The 25,657-nt window shown below is 37.8% G+C and overlaps 1 protein-coding gene across 1 annotated transcript in view; it reads left to right on the plus strand.

The window, feature by feature from the left end:
- Window positions 1-960: 960 nt before the first annotated feature.
- MKL2 (MKL/myocardin-like 2) overlaps window positions 961-25,657 on the plus strand; it is a 165,882-nt gene continuing 141,185 nt past the window's right edge. Inside the window, exon 1 of the mRNA XM_012647813.1 lies at window positions 961-1,026. The gene's annotated coding sequence lies outside the window, so the exon portion shown is untranslated. The remainder of the gene's footprint in view (window positions 1,027-25,657) is intronic.

Consider the following 25,657-nt stretch of genomic DNA (forward strand, 5'->3'; position numbering starts at 1 on the left):
TTCCACCCAGAATGTTTTACTTCCTAATTCTTACAGTTCAGATATGTAATGCCCCCAACCCAGTAGAAAACAGTATCTGTCTCCTCATGTAGTTTATGTCACATAGCGTGGGCCTCAGTGCATTGGAAACTCTGTGAGGAGAGAAACTGTTTGTCCTGTACACCAGAGAATGCCTAGCAGCCAGCAAAATACCTAGCAAAGATTAGACATTCCGATATTTGTTCAATAAATGAATGAATAATTGACTTTAATCTTTCTTTTTTGCCTTATATTTTGTGTTTGGGTAACTCTTATCTCACCCAGTACACTGTAAGCCCCTGGAAGGCAAGGATTATGCCCTTTTAAAATAATAGTAATAATAATTATATTTATTATACTTTATTATTTATTAATGGTGGAGGTGGTGAGAGACAGATTTATTATATGGTAAGAGCTTATAATAATAAAAGTAATTCCCAGAAAAGTGGATAGCTTAAAAAATAATACAAATAATTAACATTTATTCTTAAATGTTATGTTCTAGGAACTGCTTGAGAGTCCCTAATGTGGATTATTTCATATAATCCTCAGCAATCCGATGAATTGGGTACTATTATTATACATATGGGGATACAGGCACACAGAGGTGAAATGACTTGCCCAAGGTCATCTAGCTAGGAAGGGGTAGAGCTGGAATTCAGAGGCAGATGCTCTGAGCCCAGTGTCCTAACTGTTACCTGCTACAGTGTTCCAAACGCATTTGTTGAATATAGTTATTTATGGTTCTTGAACAATTTAGGTAAAGTTTTGATTACACTTTCAGCTTCTTGCTTTCCGTCCCAGCCATCCCATTTTAGTAACTTCTGTCTTGTTCTTTCCAGTTCATCTCAGACTTTACGTTCTCCGGGAGGCTTTCTCTAATTACCCTGCCCGGCATGTACTAGGTGTTCAATAAAAAGTAATTTTTACTTTTTTCCCCCCAGGTTCACAATAAAGGTGCTAAGAAAGAGAATGTAAGACAGGAAAATAATTAAATATTTTACGGAGGTAAGTTTTTTTATCATTTGATTCTTTTAAGAAAAGGAAGTTTCCTTTTGTTTTTTTGTTTTTCCTTTTCTTAAATTCCTCTCCATAGCCTGCTTTCTTAAGGTATAAGAGGATAACAGGGAGATTGTTTTTGGAGTGTTTTTAAGTTCATAGAACCTAGGATTCTTAAGGTGGATGCCAAGAACATGGGCTGTTTGAATAAGGTCATTTAGCCTTCTATGCCTCTTTGACTCTAATCTTTAAATTCACGTTATCACATTGTTTTAAAGTGTAGTACCAAGAAGGAAATCTGGTAGGTAGAAACCCATAAGCTATTTTTGGTGGTTATATATAATGTATAATTGCAACATTCAATGAATACTTTCTTTTCAACATAGGGAGTTGAAAGAATTTGAAGCCACTTTTGGTGAGATGCCAATACTTTTGCTTAAATAAAAATTTGTTATGTTTTCTTATTATAATAGAAAAACTTCCATCAATATAAAATGACATAGTGACAAAAGTAAGCAGCCAACTCCTACCACCAAGAAATGACTGCTGTTAATATTTTGGTGAATATACTTATAGAAATTTATCTATGAATAAAGAAGTATTTATATACAAAATTTTAAATACATTGGTTTACACTATATATGGTGGCCTTTTTTTAATGCAATATGTTTTGTACATCTCTGTACGAGAGTTGGAAAAGACATGCATGATCATACATGATCATTTTACTGACTGCATAAAATTCCCATTCTTTAGAGGCACTATACTTTAAACACTGTTTTAGTGACCTTTTAGATTGTTTGTAGTTTTCCTTTCTTGTAGATAATGATATGTTGATCAACCCTCTACTTATATCATTGCATTCTTGTTTATTCTCAGACATGTAACTGCTTGGTCAAAGATTATACACATTTTAAATGTTGATACATGTGGCTTGCCTGTCCTATAAAGACTACTAATTCATACCCCTACCTAAAGTCCACGAGAGTCCTGTTTTCCATACTCTTGCCTACACTGAGTTTTGTTAATCTCTTTTTTAATGTGTATGTAATTTTTTTCCCCAAATTTATTTATTTATTTATTTTAAATTGACAGATAAAATTGTATATTGTGTATAGCATGTTTTGAAGTATATATATATTGTAGAATGGTTAAATCTAGTTAATTAAGATATGCATTACCTCACATAGGTATCATTTTTGTGATGAAAATATTTAACATCCACCCTCTTAGCTTTTTTAGCATTTTTTTAAGAATACAATATATTATCGTTAACTATAGTCTCCATGCTGTACCATAGATCTCTTGAACTTATTCCTTCTGACTGTAATTTTGTATTATTTGACCAACATCTCTGCAGTACCCTGGGCCTCCCTCCCAACTGCCTAGCCTCTGGTAACCACCATTCTCTTCTCTATTTCTGCAAGATCGGCTTTTTTAGATTCCATGTATGAGTGAGATCATGTGGTGTTTGTCTTTCTATCTTGCGTATTTCACTTAACGTAATGTCTTCCAGGTTCATCCGTGTTGTTGCAAATGGCAGGATTTCCTTCTTTTTTATGGCTGAATGCTATCCATTGTGTATATATACACCGCATTTTCTTACCATCCATTGATGGACACTTAGGTTGATTTCATATCTTGGCTGCTGTGAATAATACTGCAGTAAACAGGAGTTCAGATATCTCCTGAACAATACGATTGCTCAATCATATGGTAGTTCTATTTTTAAGCTTTTGAGGAACCTCTATACTGTTTTCCATGATGGCGGTACTAGTTTACATTCCCACCAACAGTATGCAAGGGTTCCTTTTTCTCCACATCCTCACTGACATCTGTTACCTTTTGTGTTTTTGATAATACCCATTCTAACAGGAGAGAGGTGATACCTCATTGTGGTTTTAATTTGCATTTCCCTGATGATTAGTGATGTTGAGCATTTTTTCATATACCTGTTGGTCATTTGTATGTCTTCTTTTGAGACATGTCTATTAAGGTCCTTTGCCCATTTTTTAATTGGGTTATTTGTTTTTTTGCTATTGAGTTTGAGTCATAAATTTTGGGTACTAACCCCTTATCAGATGTATAGTTTGCAAATATTTTCTTCCATTCTGTAGGTTGTCTCTTCACTGTGTTGATTGTTTTCTTTGCTTTTTAGTTTGATGTGATCCCATTTGTCTATTTGTGCTTTTGTTGCCTGTGTTTTGGGGTTCATATCCAAAAATCATTGCCCAGACCAATGTCATGAAACTTTCCCCCTATGTTTTCCTCTAGCAGTATCAGTTTCAGTTCTTAGGTTTAAGTGTTTAATCCATTTTGAGTTGATTTTTGTAGGTGGTGTGAGATAAGAGTCTAATTTCGTTTTTCTGCATGTGGATATCCAGCTTTCCCAGCATCAGTTATTGAAGAGGCTGTCCTTTCCCATTGTTTGTTCTTGTCACCTTTGTTGAAAATCAGTTGACCGTAAGTGCGTGGATTTATTTCAGGGCTCTGTTCTGTTCCATTGGTCTGTGTGTGTGTGTTTTTAATGCCAGCGTCCTGCTGTTTTGGTTACTGTAGCTTTGTAGTACAATTTGAATTAGGTAGTGTGATGCTTCCAACTCTGTGTTTTTACTCAGGATTGCTTTGGCTATTCAGGGTCTTTTGTGCTTCTATACAAATTATAGGGTTTTTTTTTTTTTTCTATTTCTGTGAAAAATGTCACTGGTATTTTGATAGGAATTGCACTGAATCTGTAGATCGCTTTGGGTAGTATGGACGTTTTAACGGTATTAACTTTTTAAATCCATAAATCTTTCCGTTTATTTGTGTTGTCTTCACTTTGATCAGTGTTTTATAGTTTTCAGTGTAGAAATCTTTCACCTCCTTAGTTATGTTTATTGCTAAGTATTTTATTTTTATCTTGTAGCTATTGTAAATGGGATTGTTTTCTTGATTTCTTTTTCAGATAGTTCACTGTTACGGTATAGAAACGCTACTGATTTTTGTGTGTTGATTTTGTGTCCTGCAACTTTACTGCATTTGTTTATTCATTCTAACAGTTTTCTGGTAGAATTTTTAGGGCTTTGTATATATAAGCTAATGTCATCTGCAAACAGGGACAATTTAACTTCTTTCTTTCCAATTTGGTTGCTTGAAGCCTGCGGCTGCTAACACCTACCTACCACTGAGAGTTTCCAAAGCTCAAGGATGTGTGGTTGGCCGGTGGTGATGTGGACTGGAGGTGGAGTCTGTGGCGCAGGGGCTGTACGTGTCACCCTGGTGCTGGGACAGGTCTGGAGGCTCAGTCCCTGGGTACTGGCTTAGAGTCAGGGGCCATGGGGGGTCGGCATGGTGCTGGGTTTTACTGTGGTGGGCCTGGCGTTAGGGTCCAAGGCAAAGTCCTGTGCTCACTTCCCTCTCTTTCCCCCAAGTGGATGGTATCTCTCTCCACATGTGCTGCCTGGGGGTGGGGGAGGGGTGACACAGGTAATGTAAAACTGTCCTTTCTGCCCTCTTTGATGCGTTTTTTTTTCTCATTGTTGTGCTATAACCGGTACTGTGATCTCTCACCTGTTTCTATTAGCTCTGTGAAGGTATTTTCATGCACGGGTAGTTGTTCAAGTTAATGTTTCTGCAGGAGGACGATCACTGGAGAGTCCTATTCCACCATCTTGCTCTGCGTTCTTCTCTGTATGTAACTTGTTGAACTTTTTAATCTTTGCCAATCAAATAGGAGAAAAAAATAGTATTTTTTTCTGAGATAGCAAGGTTTTTGATTGGAATATACCTTTTATGTTTTCAAAGACATGTTTCATTTGATATTCTTACTACAGAATTTTCTTATTGAGAACATACCTGTGGTTCTCATGCATAAATGAGACACTATTGAACTTTAAATGTGATGAAAATGTTAAAATATGTTGAGTTCTTTGTTTTAAAGTGTTGCTTTGATTAATTCATTAGAAACATTTAAATGTCATTGGTCAGCTAACTGTTACTGTTTTGAATGCTGAAAGTTTTCCTCCTTAGAGAGCAATACCTTTGTTTTTTTATTCATTTACGGGGGAGTTTGTTTTAGGAATTGTTTAACATCTTTCAAACATGGGTACCAATCTCAGGATAGTATATATTAATAGAATATGATTTACAAACTCGGATGATAACGTAATATTCTTGAATTATGTGAATTATGTGAATATGCATTCACATGTAAACATATATATATATTGATATTGAATCTCTTCTGTCCAAAGGATTTTACCAGTTTCTGATACAAGTGTCATTTCTAATTTCATGTTTGCTTCAGATTTTATTTCATTCAAATAAAAGTTACTTAAGGAGGGTTAGCAGATACCGACTGACATTGTCTATGGTTTGTTCCTGGACTTAATATAAAAAACCAATTAACCCGGGTATGGTGGCTCACACCTGTAATTCTAGCACTTTTGGAGGCTGAGACAGGAGGATCACTTGAAGCCAGGAGTTTGAGACCAGCCTGGGTACAATATTGAGACCCTGTCTCTACAAAAAATTTTTAAAAATGAGCCAGGTGTGTGGTGGTGTGTGTGCCTGTTGCCCTAGCTACTTGGGAGGCTGAGGAGGGAGGATTGCTTGAGCCCAGGAGTTTGAGATTTCAGTGAGCTGTCATTGCACCACTGCATTCTAGCCCGGGCGACAGAGCAAGACCCTGTCACCAAAAAACAAAAAAAAGCCGGTAAAAAGTCACCTCTTTTTCCTAGGTATAAAATGCATCTTTTTATATAGATTGCCTTTAATGTGGGTGCTTTTCTTTTCACTCCAAGTTAACATTGTTGACAGTATACCACCAGAGCAGGGACCAAGTGGTCCAACTGGTGTTTCATTCACCAGTTTACATCTAGCACCTAATACAATACCTGACACATACACAGCAAACACCCACATCGTTTTTGAAGGAATTAGTGGTTGGTGTATGATACTGTCATTGTTAAGTTAGCATTAAGATGTAAATGAAAAGTGCCTTAACTTTGGATAAGAAATCTAGCATCTGTGATTTTTATACGTACCTAAAACTAGACATGCATAATTATAGTGACACTTGCTACCATAACATTTTATGACACTTTGTTTGGAATTTTGATTTGGACTATACCCCATTTATTTTCTGAATCTGCTTTTTTGTTTGTTTTTGTTGTTGTTAAGGGCAAAGTAAGTGTCTAAACTAGGTAGGATACTAGATCTTCTTAAAGAATCCTGTTTATGTTTCTTGGTATAGACATGAGAATATTTTTCACAATTATGTTATTTGAAGATAAGGATAAAATGAATGCCCCAAAATATATTTTTAATTATAATGGCGATAAGTTGAATTATATTTTAATTGTATGGTGTGGCATTTATTAAAAACAAAAGTAGAGGAATAGATTGCCAGCTCTTGAGAATAATGTATAAATCTTTGTCCAGTATCCTGCCTGTTAAGCTTTCCTGACTCCTAAACCAGTTTTTCACAGCCAAACTAAACAGAGAGGACGGAACAATTATCTAACAGATTTAAGCAATATTTGGGTCTCTGGTTTCATCCACTTTGTTTCCATTGGAATATGGGATTGTAAAGAGTGCATGAGCAATAGTATTTTGGCAGCATTTGCATGTAAAAATGTTTAAATCGATTAAATAATCCTCTAGCAATTTTTATTTGCACTTTAATTTGCCTAGCAACCCATTTCTTAATAAATAGTCCAAAGTTAAATCTAGGCAGATGTGAAAGGATATTATTGAGTCTTCATTAGGAGGGTCTAAATTAATGAGATTTTCCTGGACTTTTCCCTCTGATGTCTTATTGTGGCTAGTGGTCTCGCATTTGTTTTCTAAAATAAACAAGAGTGTTGGGTTCTTGAATCTCTTTTCTGTGGCAATACAGGAATTCGCTTATATGGTAGTTTTCGTTTTAATGATGAGTTAATTTCTTTAATTGCATGCTTTAAAACCCTGATCCTAAAAATATTCCTGGAAAGTGAGGAGTTATTAGTAGTAATTAAAAGAAGTTTTAATTAAAATTAAGGCTGTAGTATTTATTTCTCCTCTTAGCTGCATTTGTGAAAAATTTTATACTGTACTTAAAACAGGAGATTTTAAAACTTTCTTTACATCTTTAATGGGTTGTTATTTTGTGCATTTGCAACAGTTTCTTCCTATTTTAGTCATAAAGCTTAAAGTTTAGACTGGCAGGGTAAGTGGTCATTTGATTGGAAAGTTGGGCAGAGGAGAAAAGTTCTGTCTTCATATTCAGCATTTGTGGCAGTAGAATATTCAGTTGAAACTGTTTTATGATCAGGATGAGAGTATTGAACTATAGTAGGAGGAAAACAAATTAAAGTGCTCGTATGTGGTGTAGATAATAGATTCCTAGCAAAGCCAACACTCAGGGCTTCCGTAACTGAGTTGGTCTCTTCCAGGGGCATTATTAACTCAGTCTTAAGGGTAGAGTTTTGGAAAGGGGAGGGCAGAACAGTAGCTTTGGGTCATAAGTTCTGTAATGAGCTCAGTGAAACTCCCTAGGGACATCCCTAATCTCTGAATGTCCCATCCCCCTTGAGAAATTTCCTTCTTTCCTAACCCTAGAAGTTTCGCCTAGTGTTGCGAAGCTGGACAAGAGGAGTCTGACTCTCTTACTGCAGAGTCTAGATACTCTCTTTAAATAGACATTCAACATGGGAATATGGCTGAGAACTATTGTTTCCTCCCTTACAGCTATGCAATGACAAATATTGGAATTTCACACAAGCTTTTCCTTCTTCAGTTTGTTCAGAGAGGACACCTAGATCCAGGTGAGGGTTAAGTGTTTGTATATGTTGAACCCAGTAAATGTTGTTTTAAATATATTTCAGTGTGTTCTAATGTAACGAAGTTTTTCAGTCTGAACGTTCTAGCAGCCATCACTCAAACATTAATTGCTGTCAGTGGGAAAGGATATCCTCCTACGTCTTTTCTGGAGTGCTTGAAACCATCCCACTTCCTTTTTCTTTTACCTTAAGAACTGATTGCTGACACTTGGGAATTATAATCAGATTGCATCAATCTTTATGGAAAGGTTACCAATTATTGCACTGCAAAATATGCATTTCCCTCTAATAGTAAGTGTTTCTCTTGGTGTGTCTCGTTGAGTTCAGTGCTTTTAAATACCTCTTAGGTGAATGAATGCTTTGTGTCGTGCCCTGATTTAATACATTTAAAAGACTTTATTCATGGCTTTCTTACCTTCAATTCTATGGGGTGGGTGGTGGGTGGAGGGGAACAATTTATTAACATGAAATCTTCGTAGGATCTTCAGTTGTGTGGCTGTCCTTGGGTAGAAGGATGGCCGATGACCATGACGTATATTCTGATGTAAGCTCTAAAATGAAGAGTGGAGAGCAGTGAAGATTTTTATGGTGGGCATATACCTGATGATTGTGCTGTGCCCTTTGTGTGCACTACCTCGTTTTGTTCTCACAACAGTTCTTTGAGGATATATGTAATTACCTCAGTTTAGAGACTAGAAGGGCTCAGTGAGATTGTGAAATTTTTCCTTGGGCATGCAGCTAGTAGGTTAAAAAACAATAACAACAAATAAAACCCCTAAAAAATCTGTGCCTTGAATCCAGATCTCTCTGGCTCCAAAATCTATGCTGTCTTTGACAGACAAAGGTGTTGTTAGCACGTTTCCATTGTTGCAGATGTTGAAATGTTGCAAAGAATGAAGATAAAGCTACTTTATCACCAGCAACACCAGCACCACCACCATTCTCACCATCCTCTTTATTTCCAGTGTTCTTCAACATCAACTGATGAAGTCTAGGAGTCTGCCAGGGTGTCTGGCTCACCGTGTTCAATACAGCATAGGCTTGTTTAATTTAGCAGAGCTCTCAGATGAAAGGTTCATGGCTGCCAAGTACAAACAGACCTTCTGCGTGATGTTAATTTGGTTAGAGGAGAGAATGCTTGTTTTTCCTTGCTCTGTGCTAATAACGAAGCTGGCACATTTTTTCATGAGTTAAAAGGACTTTGACTTGTTTAAATCAGTGTAATCAAAGGGAAGTGAGCAGTTCTGATAAACATTTTTCTTTCTACAGTCTTTGGTTAATCCCATTCCCTACCTGCCAGCTAATTGTGAATTGCATACTCTTTTGTTCTTTCCTCTTTTTATTATGGATTTGGTTTTATGGTTGGCTGCTGTAGGGATTTATTGGTAGGAAAATAAATTATTTCCTTGTTTGAACAGATTGTGTGTTTTTACGACAGATTATCCTGTAGCAGGCAGGGTGATTCAGCTGGGCCCCTGCACCGGAGGTGCTATTATATGACTTTGTGTAGCCATTTAAAAAATAACAGCTTTATTAAGATATAATTCACATACCCTAAAGTTTATCCTTTTAAAGTATACAATTCAGTGATTTTTGGTATACTCACAGTGTTGTACACCGATCACTACTAATTCCGGAACACTTTCATCCCCCCTAAAAGAAACCCCGTACCCATTAGCAGTTACTTTCTATTCTTCCCTCTGTCTTGCCTCTGGCAGCCACTAATCTACTTTCTCTGTCTGTGGATTTACCTATTCTGGACATACTGTACAAATAGGATCATATCATATGTGACCTTTTGTGTCTGGCGGTTACTTAGCATGGGTTTGAGGTTCATCTATGTTGTAGCTTGTATGAAAGCTTCATTCCTTTTTATTGCGGAATACTATTCTATGGTATGGATATACCATATTTTGTTTATTTATCATCGTCATTTGGGTGGTTTCCACTTTTTAGCCATTATGAATCATGCTGCTGTGAACATTTGTGTATAAAGTTTTGAGTGGATATATGTTTTCATTTCTTTTGAGTATATACCTAGAAGTAGAATTGCTAGGTTATATGTTTAACTTTTTGAGGAACTGCTAGACTGTTTTCCAAAGTGGCTGCACCTTTTACATTCCCATCAGCAGTGTTTGAGGGTTCCAGTTTTCTCTCGGTCTTTCCCAACACTTTTTTCCATGTTTGTTTTTCATAGTAGCTATCCTAATGGGTGTGAAGAGGTATCTCGTTTTGATTTGCATTTCCCTGACGACGAATGATACTGAACATCTTTTCACGTACTTGTTGGCATTGCATATCTTCTTTAGAGAGATACCTATTCAACTTCTTTGCCCATTTTTAAAATTGGGTTGTCCTTTTACTGTAGAGTTTTAATAGTTCTTTATGTATTCTGGATATATACACACATACACCTATCTTTATCGTGTATTGATATGATACATGTAAATTATAAAATGTTTTCCCCATTCTTTGGATTGTCTTTATTTTCTTGATGTTCTTTGAAGCAAATAGTTTTTAATTTTGATGGAGTCTAATTTACCAATTTGTTTTGGTTCCTTGTACAGTTTTCTTTCTGTTAGAAATTTTCTAAAAGTTAAAAAATCATACCTTATTTCTAGACATCTCCCATTTTAAAATTTTGTGCAAAATTAAATGGTCGCTTGGTTAACTACAGAATGGGTTAGTGGTATTAACATCTTTTGAGTCTTCAAATATTCTCATCTAATTCAATGTGAGAAGACTAAGTTTCCTAACTGACACTCAATGTGCTTTTTTTCTTCTTAAATCAGAATGATGTCTTTCAATGTTCTGCCTACCTTAGAATGCATGCATCATTCTGTGAATACTTATAAGTGTCTAATATGTACTAAGCATTTGACAGGGCTTGGGTTTCCAGAGGTAAGAGGAATATGGTCCTATCCTTAAGGAGCAAGAGCTCGCATGCCATGCTGAAAGCTTCCATAGAGGATAGTGGAAGTACACAGAAGGGTGGAGGGGCACTCTCCTCTGTGTGGGTGAGAATGCCTCATGGAAGAGTTGCCACTGGTGCTCAGTCAACAAACATGGGTAGGTGATCAGAACTTTCTGTTACAGTCTGCGATTCTCTCTTCCAGTTACTTGTTGCTGTGTGTTCCATGGACGCTGGCACCAGATACCTCACAGCAGCCATATTTAGGATTGTTGCTGCAATAAAATGTAGACATAGGTGTGATGACTTTGATGCCTAGAAGGGAGCCTCAAGAAAACCACTTTTCTTTAACTTCTTCAGGTTTTCAAAGCTTTCAGAAAAAAAAACGTCCTGCTTACCAATCAGTCCACCATGGTGTGTGCATATGTGTGAGTGTGTTTAAGCCCAAACCCAAGTAGTTCTGCATGGTCAGGACATAACAAATGTGAGGCAAGGGGTAACCGTTACTTGGCTGGAGAGGAGGATTGATTATAGAAAGTTGGGTGTGTCTTGTTAAGAGATTGAGATTTTGTCCTCAGTGATGGAGAGCCACTGAAGAGTCCAGCAGGGGGAGCGAGGTGGTCACTCTGGGTACTACACTGTGGGTGCTGGATGTGAGGGGCAGCACTGGAGACAGGCGACCCGTTGGGCTGTTGCGTTAATCCAGGTGAGAGTTGCTGAGGGCCTGAACCAGGGCACTGGGGGTAGAGTGGAAAAGTCAGAGGCTGGAGATGTTGAGGGGGTACTGGCCAGGACTCCTGGCTGCAGTTAACAGAAACTTCCCTCAAACTATCTTAAGTTAAAGGGGGATTAATTGGAAGATTACTGGAGAAGGTTGCAAAAGGAATGAAATGCAGTAACCAGGACAACTTTAGGGACTTCAGGGATTAGAAGTGGTATTCATTATCATGGGGCACGGGTCATCCTCACACTCCCCAATCAAGAGGAAGCAAAGAGCTTCTCACTCCCAGCTTTGGTTTTTAAAATTCCAGGGCACTCCTTTCTTTCTTTTCTCTTTCTCCTCTCTCCTCTTCTCTTCCTTTCTTGACAGGGTCTCACTCTGTTGCCCAGGCTTTAGAGGGGTGCAATCATAACTCACTGCAGCCTCAGACTCCTGGGCTCAAGCAATCCTCCCACCTCAGCCTCTTGGGTAGCTGGTACTAATAGACAGATGCCATCACTCTGTGTTGCCCAGTCTGGTCACAAACTCCTGGCCTCAAGCCATCCACCGACCTTGGCCTCTGAAAGTGCTGGGATTACAAGTGTGAGCCGCCACGCCCAGCCCCAGGAGCACTCTTGGCTTGCTGTGGGGTCTTTGTTGGAAGCTCTCTACCACCATCACTGAGAGTTTCTAGAAGCGGGGAAGGGTTGTTCTGGCAGAGCCATCTATGCACATCTACTCTGAATACCTGCCGGACCCAGAGATTGAGAAAATCTGAGGAAGAAGGCGAAGGTCAGGAATGCCTCTCACGTCTGTGGCTTTGGTAATGCGCAACAGCACTGTTTCTGTCAAACAACAGGGTTCAGGGGTGAAGAGGCTGCGTGCAGCAAGTAAACCAAGTTCAGTTTTAGATCAGCTTACTCTGGGACATGGGCTACCAGTTTGTATGTTGTATACTTTCGTGATTATTTGATTGACTTGGCGTCCTTCACTATTAGCAGCCCTAAAAGAGGATAGGGACTATTTTCTTTGCTGTGACTCTCCAGAGCCCACGCAGACTGAACATGGCGTCAGTATGTATGAATGAACGAATGCAGGTGGCCACGTGCAGCCGGCCGTTGGATGGATTGTTTGGGCTCCAGACGAGGACAGGAAATACAGATTTACCAGCGTAAGGCTGGATGGTTGACAAACCTTGAGAGTTATCCTTATTGGCAAAGGGACATTTATAAAAGTTCAGATATGGTATAGTCCTGTAGTTTTCATGTCCAGGTAATGAACTTACGCTTTTTCTTTGTTTTTTTGCCCTGTCTGGTGTTTAATACTAGTAATTATCTGCTGACAATCCTGCCAATTATTTTTTTTTTTAAAAAAATCGTGACAGATTAGAATTGGACTTGGGATAGATAGGGAAATAAAGGTGATAACGACGGAGAGATTCTATTTCCTTTTAAGAATAACTGACTCATAGGATGAAACCTTGGATGTGATTTCAGATCACTCCTATAAACTCTGAAAAGAGATGTTTATAAAAACACTTGGAACAATACAGATTGTACTAAGAAAATGTGCTTTGATCAACTCTGGAGATACAAAGCAGGAAACTTAATAAATCAAGTCCTATTTGTGAATGGAAAGGACTGGAAGTTCACCTTAAAAGTAAGAATTCAGTTCACATCAAGATTTAAATTTTGTATTCTGAATAGCAGATGTTAAATTAGATTCATCTTTTATATAAAAATAAAATGAATTGCACATTTGAAATCTGGGCATCTTGAAATCTGACTCCTGATTCCAGTTTCTTAATAACCTTTGGAACACTGGTCTAGAAATGGAATTTGACTTTGGTTTTTTCACCCTTTAATTTTGAGGTGAGTGTGCTTCCAACTCTGGCTTCCCTCTGTATTCAGGAAAACCAAACCATTGGTAGCTTGGATATGCTATAATTTTTTAAATTTAAACACTAGAAAAGCATAGTTGTGTTTATACAAAGAGTAATATGTTCACACTTGGGAAAGGTGGCTTGTTTGCTTTCTAAATTTTAAGGCATGAATATAGTTGTGTTACTTTCGTAGATTAAACACCCTTGTCCTGCCACCCTGCCATATGACAAGATACTGTAGTAAACTGCATATATTTTTATTAATAGTCTTTTGTTTATTGCCTAGATTCCTTTTTTCCCTACAGTAGAGATGTGAGCCTTTTATTTATTTATTTATTTATTTAATATTTCACCAAAGAACTTTCATTAAATTTGGCTCCAAATCTTTTAGCACTATGGTCCTCAACCGCCAGGCTGTGGACCAGTACCGGTCCATGGGCTGTTAGGGACCTGACCGCCAGCTACACGTCCCGTTGCCCCCTGGTCCGTGGAAAAATTGTCTTCCATGAATCTGGTCCTTGGTGCCAAAAAGGTTGGGGACTATTGTAATTTAGCAAGATGTAATGTAATAGAGCATTTCTCTCTAGGAAGTCAAATTGAGTTATAGCATCTCAGCTTTTTAAATTACTATAAGGGATATATAGATATAAGTGATTATTTTAAAAAATTCAGATCATTTTTATTTGAATTGTAGATTAATGTTTGTTCTTTCGGATAGAGTGTGGACAAATATCTAATAGACTAAGACTTTGTGTATTCTTAATTTTACCAAAACTACTCCAAGACTAGGAGAGAGAGTAAGTTTTGGAATTAATGATGAGATCAAATCATGGATTTGAGTCCTGCATAGGTTAGTTAAGTGATTACATGGAAAATTTCTGGGCCAAGATCCCAGACCCCTGCAAATTATATCACTTTTAAAATCAGTTACAGAGCTGAAATGAAAGAATGTTAATTTCTGGAGGCAGCCCTTATCAGCTCCTGGAAAAAATAATTAAAATGTATCTGATATAGCTTATTCTGTTTTCTGAAATGATTTTATTCTTTAAGAGGTAATCAGCTTTGTTCTCTACTAATTCATTCTTCAAAGGTAGTGTCACTGAAAATAAGAAAGTTCACAGCCTAGATGTCAGGGAGGGACTAAGCAGCTCCTACAGATGGTGGTAATTACATGGCCCTGATGAGCAAGGCCTGAATCCCTCCTACGGTTTGTCTCTGGGCTTGTCAGGTCACTCCTGTTGCACCGCTTAAAATGACAAGATTGCTTTCACACATGCAGTATTTCTACTTATTTAATTTTTGGATTTTTCAGTGGCTGATAAATATAATTAAAGAAGGAGCATTAAGTAATGGGGGGGGTGAATCCAAATGTTTCTCTCTAGATTTAGTCTAAGGGAAGAGCTTGTCAGAACATGGAAAGTATAAAACAATTGAAACGCACTTCTGTTTAAATGTGTGTAGAATTTAGGCTAATGTGTTGCCTAGCAGATATAAAGAATCCAGTAAGTGATTCTAAGTAATGTGTATATATTCTGTGTGTAAATAGACTAGATGTTTCTCATGTGCTTTGACTATAGTTTCTGTAGTTTTAAGTAGCTGAAAGATCTTGTTTATGTTCTCTACTGAATAGTCTTTTTTAATGGACAAAGAGAATGCAGAAGCTGTTCAACTAGCTCTTCTATTTTTTTTTTTTTAACTAATGTACATTCTGAATTTAAATTTTACTCAGTGTCTCAAAGATGGCAAAGTAGCATACAGAAATTCTAAAAGGGTGGGAGTTGTGTGGTTTGTAAACTTCTTTTATGGATATGTTATCCATGAAACCCCAGTATATGCACAGGTAAAATGGGGGTTTTGGTCAGGGGGCGGTGGAAAGCTGGCCTGGTGCTCCACCACGACTCCAGGAGCATAATTCAAAAGCTGCTGTTCCGTGCTGTCATTAATGAAATGTAGAATCTTTTTTGGAGGAACGGAGGGTAAATTACTCATTTACGTATGTTGTTTGTTATAAATGTATATAATTGTTAGCTTATATAATAAACAGTGCTACCATTTACAATCAGAATTATTTTCAATATTTAAAGCCACTGGTTAAAGCCAATATTGAACCATGGTCAGGAGTAATAATGGCACTACTGGTTAGACTACCCCATAGGTCTAAAATAGTCTTGTCATCTTGCCAAAGAGACCTTGCCTGACTGCAAGATTATGGTGACAAAGGCTGCCTGAAAGCCAGTGCATGGAAGGTAAGTGGTTGGATACACCTAGTCCTGCCACTACGTTGTCTCTAAAACTGGCAGTAAAGAATATGCTATGGTACAGAATGTTGTCTTTGATACCAGTCTTTAGACAGTTTAGTTAAAAATTCCTAGTTATTACTTTTTAAAATAATTTTGGGTCTGTCTATATCCTTTTATATTTCCAAGCCAGAAGGACCTCTTGGAGCTAACAGGCTCCATTCTTCTTGCTGTGTGTGGAGGTATTTTCTTTTTATCTGTCCTGAATTCACTTAGGCTTCAAGAAATACCTCTCATTCTGAAATTCTAAGCTGTTGGGGTACAATTCTTTTGTCATCATTAGCATGTATTTTTTTTTTTTTGAGACAGAGTCTCACTCTCTTGCCTGGGGCAAGTGCTGTGGCGTCAGCCTAGCTCACAGCAACCTCAAACTCCTGGGCTCGAGCAATCCTACTGTCTCAGCCTCCCTAGTAGCTGGGACCACAGGCACACGCCACCATGCCCGGCTAATTTTTTCTACATATATTTTTAGCTGTCCGATTAATTTCTTTCTATTTTTAGTAGAGACGGGATCTCGCTCTTGCTCAGGCTGGTCTCGAACTCCTGAGCTCAGAACGATCCGCCCGCCTCGGCCTCCCAGAGTGCTAGGATTACAGGCGTGAGCCACCGCGCCCAGCCATTAGCATGTATTTTTTAACGTTGTGTTAGAAGAATCACCATTTTAGTCTGTCCACAGCCTACTTCTATTGATATTCTTTAGTTGTGTTATGTAAATGCAATGACTAACACCTTACAGATTGTTCCAAGAGAAGATGCAGAAGAGCATTGTAATTTGGTACTGACCATTCAGTATGAAATCCCACATGACAATGCCGGACACAGAGTACATATGCAATAAATGTTTATTTGAATTAATGAATCGCTTTAGGGCAGCTTGTGGTTATAGTATTTTGAATATGAAGTGACCAAGCATTCAGTCTGGTAGTTTAGCTAAACATTCAGGCTTCATTTGAAGCCAATAAACGTCTGCTTATTGTGCAATCTAGGGAGACCAGTTTGTTCACTTTTCCATCCAATAGTAATTTACTTTTACGGTTGTGTTTATATAGAGTAAAGGTCAAAGGAAAAGGTGCATTTGAAGCAGTTACATCAGTTGCTTTGCTGTAGTGTAAGATTTTCAGTAGGCTTATGAAAAAGGGACAATTCGATATTACAAAATTTAGGCAGCTTTTAAGAACAGCTTTATTGAGGTATAATTGATAGGGAATAAACTACACTTTTATAGTGTGCAATTTAATCAGTTCTGATGTATGTATATACCCATGAAACCATCACCACAATAAGGATAATGAACATATCCATCACCCCCCAAAATTTCTTTTGTACCACTCTGTGATCCTCATGCTCCTCTGCTTCTGTCTCCAGGCAACCACTGCTCTGCTTTCTGTCACTATAGATTCATTTGCCTGTTCCAGGGTTTTATATAAGTGAAATCATATCATATGTACTCTTTTTGTTTTGCTTCTTTCACTCAGCATAATTATTGTGAGACTTATCCATGTTGTTGAGTGCATCAATAGTTTATTCCTTTTTAGTGCTGAGAAATATTCCGTTCTATAGATATACCACAATTTGTATATCTGTTCACTGCCGATAGCCATTTGGGTGTTTCCAGTTTTTGTCTATACAAATAAAATCAGTCTGAACATTTATATGCAAGTCTTTGTCTGGTTTTGTTATCAGGTTAATGCTAGACTCATAGAATAAGCTGGGAAGTATTTCCTCCTGTTCAATTTTCTGAAAGAATTTGGATAGAATTGGTATTTTTTTCTCTTAAATGCTTTTTAGAATTCACCAGTGAAGCCATCTGGATCCAGAGTTTTCTTTAAGGGAAGATTTTAAACTACAAATTCAATTTTTAAATTAGATCTATGGCTATTCATGTTATCTATTCCTTCTGGAATGAGTTTAGTAGTATCTTTCAAGGAATTTGTCCATTTCATCTAAGTTATTGAATTTATTGGCATAAAGTTTTTTATAATACTCCCCTGTTATGCATTTTATATCTGTAGAATCTATGGTGACACTGCATCTCTCATTTCTGATATTGGTAATTTGTGTCTTCTCTCTTTTTTCCTGGTCAGTCCAACTGGAGGTTTATCAATTTTATTTACCTTCTCAAAGAATCAGCTTTTGGTTTTATTGATTTTTCTCTATTTTTCCCTGTGTTCTGTTGCACTGATTTTTCTGCCCTTCATTACTTTCTTTTTTCTGCTTACTCTATGTATAATTTTAATTGTTTTTTTTTTCTTTTGCTCAACTTTTCTAATTTTAAGGGTGAAGTATGGTTCTTTTAAGGTCTCAAGTGAAACTGTTTCCTCCCATATGAGAATATTAAGGCTCAGAGAAGTTAAGGCAAGCAGTTAAGGTCCACAGCCTATACTCTTTTTCTTGCAGTGTAACAAATACTGTGGTCGAGGCATTGAGCGTGGCAGGGACGTGCACAGAATGGTGCTTAGCTTGTGAGGAGTGGGATAAGAGGCCTCCTTGGAGAAGTTGATGTCTGAGTACCTTATTTTGCTGAAATCTATGAGAGCCAACCCAAATTATTAGTTCTTAAAGTTTATTTTATAGTGGCTGCAGATCTCCCTCATGGTTGCTGTATTGTGAAAAATGAGTTAGAATATGTCAGGAGTAATTCTGCACACAGCTAGTTTTCCCTTGGGTTTAATTGACAGATCTACCTTTTATTTCTGTTAAGACTGTTTGCAGTGGTCATGGTAACCACAGCTGTAACAGTATTGGCAGGTGTTGCTAACGAGATTATGTTGAATAGGAGGAAAACCTGGGGGCAGAATGTGGGGAGATTATTATAAAGATTCACATGAGTATCTCACTGAAAATTTAGTCTCACTTAGTAACGAACTATTCTATTTTTATCATTAAAAAGGTTTAATTCTCTGATTATTTTATAAATGGAGTGAAACCAGTGTCTTCTCAGTGTCCATATTGGAAGTTTGAGTTCCTCTCCAATCTGAATCATTTAGGGATTTTAAAAAATACATAACAGCTGTTTGCTGAAAAGTACTAAGGTGGCCGGTGGTCAACTGTAGGGAAGAAACAAAAGGAAAAAAATGAGTTATTTTCAAACAGCCATGAGGGCAAAGTGTTTGTGTGTATTATTTTAGCTTCTCTTTAAAAGAAAAAGCAACCCGAGCTTTTAATCAAAATTTAAAAATTTTCAGTCCCTTAATTTTGTAGAGGAGAAAAGAGCAACGGGGATTAAACAGTTAGTTTGTGATTTTGCCAGGACCAGAACCCAGTCTCTTGACTCAGGAAACCTGGGTTTTAATCCTGACTTAACCAAGGGCTTAGCCTCACCTCTTTTATCTGTAAAGTAAAGATCATAATCACTCCTTTCTTTTGGTTGTGGGTTAAATGAAAAAAATGTGTGTTATCACTCAGTAATGTTTGATACTATTTTGGTTATGGAACTATTTTCTTCTGCTCAAAGACTCAAGGAAATAATTAAGGGTCATATGCAGATAGGAAGCTACTTAATTTAGAGTTTTTGTGTTTTCTAAAGTGAACCCAACTCACACACCACATCTACTTTTAGAATGACAATTTTTTTTCTAATTAAACAAATGTAACTGAATTTCCGCCCATTATAATTGTTTTAAAAACTGTTCACTCTTCGGTGTTAAAGATTGTCTCTTCAGTTTTGTTCTCAAACTTTCTTATGACGTGTCCAGCAAATAATATAGTATTTCCTAATACAAACATCATCTCTCTCATTACATATTTTGACGTTTACCTAATAATTGCACAGTATGGATATGTATGCTTTTTCCTCTCATGGTAGGTACTTTGGAATGTGCAGTTTCCTCTCTTTGGGGGTTTTCTGTTGCTTTTGCTGTAAAGTTAAAGCAGAGTAGTGAGACGGAGAATGTTGAGTGATACAAAGTCTCAGAGCAGAGAGGTCATTTGCATATCAGCCCCCTCTGCCTGGAGCGTCCACTCCTCCCTCCCCCGACTTCTGTCCTTTACCTGTCTTACTCTTTAAGTCTTAGCTACAGCACTCATTTCCTCTGGGATCCCTTTGCTGATCCTCACCCAGTTGTGTTAAAGAACCTCCCCCTGCACACCCCCTTGCTCCCACAACACTTTGCTCCAGTCTAATATTCTTTACCACACTATGTTATGATTGTCTGTTTTCATATCTGTCTTCCTAACAAACCTTAAAGTCAGGGAATAGGTCTTGCTCACCATATCCCAGCATCCAACAAAACTCCTGATTAAAGGTGCTGGGGGAAATTGCATTGAATAGGAAGGCTTGAATTCAATGGGTTAAGTTCAGAGAATGATAAGAATATACAGTTTATCCTAACAGAGGTTTTTTTCCCTCCATAGTCCAGCCTCTTTCAGGTTTTTTGTCCGACACACCCCCACCCCAAACATCTGAGCTATATGAATCAGTGAATCAGTTCAGGGAATTCCTTAGTGCCATTGACATCCTTTGTGACTTTACTTGGTGTTGATTAGATCCAGGGACTTTGTAGAATCCTGGGATTACACCCATGGATTCCCATTTCTACCACTGAAATCAGGAGAAACAGAATCTTTCAGTTATGTGTGCACTTTGCATTACACACATTGGCTGATTGGCTACAAATACAGTCCACTTTTAATTCTTTCACAAAGTCAGTTCAGCCAAGCTGCAGTAAGTTAGATGTTGAAATTGAAATAGAAATTATTGAAATTTTGAAGAGGCAACTGGCCTTTGGTTCCCTTATCTTTGTGTATTGAGAATTTGGGCTCTGCTGTAGTCAATTAAGTGAATGCTTAACTTCCCCCAAGAGAGAAACTGCCTGGTTTCTGGCTACTGAGAGAGAGAAACCATGATTTAGTATTGAGGAAAAAATAACGAAGTCTCATGATGAAGTGACATATATATTAAAGTATAATCTACCTAGTTGATAGATGACAATTTCTTTTCAATGGGTGCTTTTGAACCAAAGTGAAAAAAACTTATAGAAGATAAATTACAAATGGATTTTGATGTAGGGTAGAGAGTGTGTTTAGGTATGAGGCCCTGAACTGAAGTCTGGCCAGAAAGACTGAATGCTGCGTATTTATTCAGATAGGAAGGACCTGCAAAGGCCTACATTGTTTGACTGTCTGGGCCGTGCATATTTTCTCATTCTTCTCCTTTTCACCGTTTCTTAGGGTTTCTGATAGAGACATCAGGGAACAGCATGACAATAATCAGTCAGAGACATCAGGGAACAGCATGACAATAATCAGTCTCATTTATTCCTGACTCACGTTCATCAGATGCTTCTCCGAAGCAGCGAAAGTGCTGATGAGTAAATAAACTTGATAAGCGAAGCTTATGAAATAGATTAATGTCTGTGTGTTTTGCACTTAGGCAGGATAACATCATAAAGTTCTATTAGTCTATTCATCTAGCAAGATCTTAGCTTTCAAACATATCTAAGTAAGTCTCAGTACTATTTGAAGACTTTATTATCCACATTGTTGGGCTTTCACCTACAAATGAAAAAGCATCCCATTTGTCATAAAGAATCTAAACCAAAACATGGGAATTGTTTTTGTTTATGTGCAGTTATTTCCAGTCATAAATTTTGAGAAAGACAGGTTTTTGAAATATAAGTTTTGAGAGCCTTAGTAAATTTTATGAGACCTTTTCCTTTAGGATTTATTTAACCAGTGGACTTAGACACCACAGTCCATTTTCACTTGATTGCAGTCCCATTCATTGGATAGTCCTCCCAACTAGGTTCTTTGATCACATCTACATTTTGTTGGCCTGCCATGCTGGAGAAATTGTAGCTGAGTGTGGTTAATGTGCACTGGAACTGAAGAATATTTACGTTTCTGCCTTGTTATCCTTTAAGAACTTAGGGCTGTCAGAATGCCTTCGGTGCCTTACCACTGGTCTGGTCATTAGGGGTGGAGGGAATGGATGGAAGGAAAGAAGCCATCTATTTAAAAAAAAAAAAAAAGTGAATGCCCAGAGATTTGATATCATGGAAGTCAGTAAACTCTCAGTGAGCAACGTCATTAAGAATGAAAAATTGAACACATTATTCCTTTCTTTTGCATGAAAATTACTGAGTTGGTAGAGGCCTTGGGAAGTTCTCATACCGTCCCTCTTGCTTAATTTATGCCAGATTTTAGATTAGCCCAGAAAAGTTTCTCCTTTCATCTCTGTCTTATAGAATTGTTGATGACATCTTCTATAAAAGGTCAGTTGCCAGAAAGGAGTGATGTCTACTTTAAAAATAAAATGTCACAATTTATATCTTTGGATCTGTCAGGGTCTGAAATACTTATAATGGCCTAATTAGATGTATTGTTCTCTTCTGGATATTGTAGATTTGTGAAGTAATAAGACATTGTCCTTTTGTTAATGGAAATTCTAGTTTAGTTATGTTTGAAAAATAAGTTTTACTGTTATTAAAGTTAGTGTTCTCAGAGAGGTAGTTAGAAAAAGTTAAATGCTGTCATTCTGTCTCTTCATACTAAGAACAAAAGCAAATGATCGTGAAGTATTTCAGTGGGTTGAACCTTAAGGTAGAGCTTGCCTTTATCAGTATTATAAGGAGCACTTCGCCTAGTTGCTATAGAAACAAATTTAAGTTATTGAAAATTATGATGTAGATCTGCTCTGAAAGATAGACGTTGCAAACTAAGAATCTTAATGCTACTCTAACAACTATTTCAAGAACCACTGTTTACTGTGCACTTATTATGTGGTAGATACTATGCTGGAGACCTGGGTAGCAGGTGAAAGGCAAGATTCTCAACCTTGAGGAGCTAAGATTCTCCTGGGGAAATAATAAACAGACATGTGGACTAGCGCAGGACAGTTGATAGAATGGCAGTGAGTGCCTGGTGCAGTGGGAGTGTTTTCCAGATAAGCAGGGAGGTGGGATAAAGGAGGTGTTCCCATAAAGGAAACTGCATGGGTAAGGGCTGAGAGGTGAGGAGTTATTTAAAATCAATTCTTTTAAATCACTGTACTTTTCTTAGCTATACTGTTGGGAAATATTTGGGGGATCTTAAATTTTTGAATTCATGGGCTGATTGAATGCATACTCTGGAATCAGCCTGCAGGCTGCATCACTTGACTGTGTAACTGCAAGTGAGTTATTTAGCCTCTCCGAACCTCCTGGATTGCTGTGAGTATTGAGTGAGAGACCATCTGTAAAAGGGCATAGCTCAAAGTTTGACATTGAGTAAGTTCTAAGTAAACATATGATTTGCTTTTTAACAACAACAATATTATCATTGTTCATTTTAGCTTTCTGGTAATTTGGAATGCTTTTGCAAGAGTGAGGATACTGTGTTTTTAAAACATTTCCCATGCCTGTTGGATTGCAAATCTTGTTTGGGGTACCCTGTCGAATACGTATTATGTGCTTGGCATTGGGCTGGGACTCAGTGTGGAGAAGTATACAATGCTGCTGTCCTTAGGCAGCTTCCACCTTAGTAGAGAATGCACATGGACAGATATGAAATAGAGTAAAATCATATGCCAAACTGTACCATACAGCTGTGTGTACAGGTGTTCAGCACATTGATTAAAGTAGTATAGTTGCTTACGTGGCCCAGTTACTGTTTGGAAGGGGGTCTAAGTTTAGGTTACCAGAGAGGGAACAGAGCCAGAGATAGCAATTAGACAGAACCAAAGGACCTGAGGACTCAGAAAAAAAAAAATTAAATAGAAGAAAGGTCTTCTGTGCGGTGGACCTGCCGGCCACGGACAGAAGCAGTTGCCCCGGTGGAGTGCTTCTGGGGCTGCTGCTGCCTGGAATCTCGCTCCCATTCCCTTGTAGGTCATTGAAATCCCATCATTTTGCAGAGCCGCCAAGAGAAGTCAGCCACACATTTGTTGTTTTCATTTTAGCATGAAGGGGTTTATCATTCCCTTTCCTGACAGTAGTTTTTGACCAGATATCAGGATGGGAGCGCTAGACACAGAATAGGAGGTGAGCACAGTTAGGGAAGGGGAGGATGAACACACTTCACTGTGGTCTCCAGCACTCTCCAACAGTTTAAGAACCAATTCTGAATGACTGTCTTGGGCCAGCCCCTGTGTGTGCTACAAACTGGGGGTAGATGCATAGGTGAAAAGATGACCTCCTCTACTTCAGTGAGCTTAGACTCCTAGGGGCAGGTGGAAATATAAGTAGATCAATGTAACACATATGGGGCGGCAGTTGCTGGAGAGGGGGATGCAGAAAAGTCAGAGTGCCCAGTGCGAGGTGAGGGGAAAGGACACAGTAAGGGTTGTTGGGATCTCTAGAAGACATGCTTACCTTTGCTCTAACACAGCTTTATCATTTCCAAGTGTCTGACCCCAGGTAAGGACAGGAGGCCCCGAGTTTTCGTTCCAGATGTCGGCCACCCCGGCCTTGTATTCCTACCACCGCTTCTCCCCCAGGGACCTTTACGTCAGGGGGTCCAGGCCACAGAAGTAGACTGTGGTTCTTCCAGGCTTGGCACTTAGAGGGAGCTGAGCTACTTTCTACCTGGCTTCAGTCTTTAGACCAGAGTCACATGCTTCTCAGAGCCCTGAATTTGAAAGAACTGCCGGGCCCAATGCTAGATGCTGTGAGGGAGTAGGATTGGGGTGGGTGGAAAAACATCCAGGAAACTGAATTATTTACAGTTTTGCATGTCTGTATTGCTGTTTCCTAAACAAAAGTGTGTGGAGTTCTCTACCACATGGGAATCTTGAATATTGGAATAAGATGAACTTCGAGCATTCAGGAAAGAACGTGAGAACACGAGATTGAATTTTGTTGTAAGTTTAAGTTCATTTAACAACCCTTGATAGACAATTTCGAAATGCCTAATAGTAACATACTGAATTATGCAGGGAGAGAATTGAGAGCCCATGGACAACATGATCATCTTCATGGCTGTGTACATGTTAGTTCTAAAAATCTGTACGTGAGGGTTGGCCATGGAAGCAGACTGCTGGGGGACTTGGCCACATTGTAGAAGTTTAGGGGATAACATTTAAGTCTTGTATCCCAATGAAGTTACTTCTCTGTCCCCTTGGATTGGAGATTCTAGATGCCTTTTATTTTTAAAGATAATAGTCAATTATTTCTGAAAAATACTCAGTATTATTAGAGTAACGCGAAATTGGTTTGCCTATGTGTGTTTATATGTTCCAATCAATGATGACAATAGCAGCAACTTCAGTTAAGAAAACCTTTCCCTCCTTGTTTCTCCTGCCAAATACAGTAGCTTGATATTTGGGAGTTTTAGGGCCAAAAGTGTTAATGTCTGTCATTAACTGGAAGAAAATATGAACCCCTCTATAGTAATCTGAAAATTGTACAATCCATTTTAAACTTTGTACCACATTTCTGTTTTATCTCTTTTTCTGTTCTTAGCTTGATTTAAATATCAAAATTATTAGAAGAAATTATTTGCTCTTTAAAGGATTTGAAGTTTAACTTTCTTAAGGCTTAAATAATAACTCCTTCATTGTTTCTTAGCAATTCGTATAAAAATACAATATTATTTTTATACAGGAAGCTGAAAAAGCAGTCTGTTCCAAAGGAAGCTGTTGTGTAGTTCCTTCCTTTCTAAACTTTAAGCTGAATGCTTTTCCTCACTCTGAGTTCAAGGGCTTAGTTTACGTGTATGAAAATAAACTGAACAGCACCTGCCACTTAGTCACAAAAGAGAGTATTTTGAAGCTGCTAAGCAAACAGATGTACTCAGTAAGTTTCTGAGATGCTCAAAGCATGTGGTAAAATTAAATTAAATTTCAAAATGAATAGTATGAGGAAATAAAAGTAAGAAGAAAACATAAACCAAAGGGGTCAGGTTTGATCCGTGAACTGTATACATTTTAATTGCAATGTTCCTCACTGCGGGTACTATTGAAAATTTGTACTTTGAAAACTTGTCCTTGAAAACACAGAATTGTCAGTATTTTCCCAAGGAAGGATTTGGCATATTTTATAGTTATTTTTCTTTCTTCACAGAATTTGTTTTTTGTTGCAACTCTTCGGATTGGCAAGAAGAGAAAAGAAATAATACTAACACTTCTGTTAT

This window comes from Propithecus coquereli, unplaced genomic scaffold, assembly GCF_000956105.1.
Source record: "Propithecus coquereli isolate 6110/MARCELLA unplaced genomic scaffold, Pcoq_1.0 Scaffold27, whole genome shotgun sequence".
Taxonomy (NCBI): domain Eukaryota; kingdom Metazoa; phylum Chordata; class Mammalia; order Primates; family Indriidae; genus Propithecus; species Propithecus coquereli.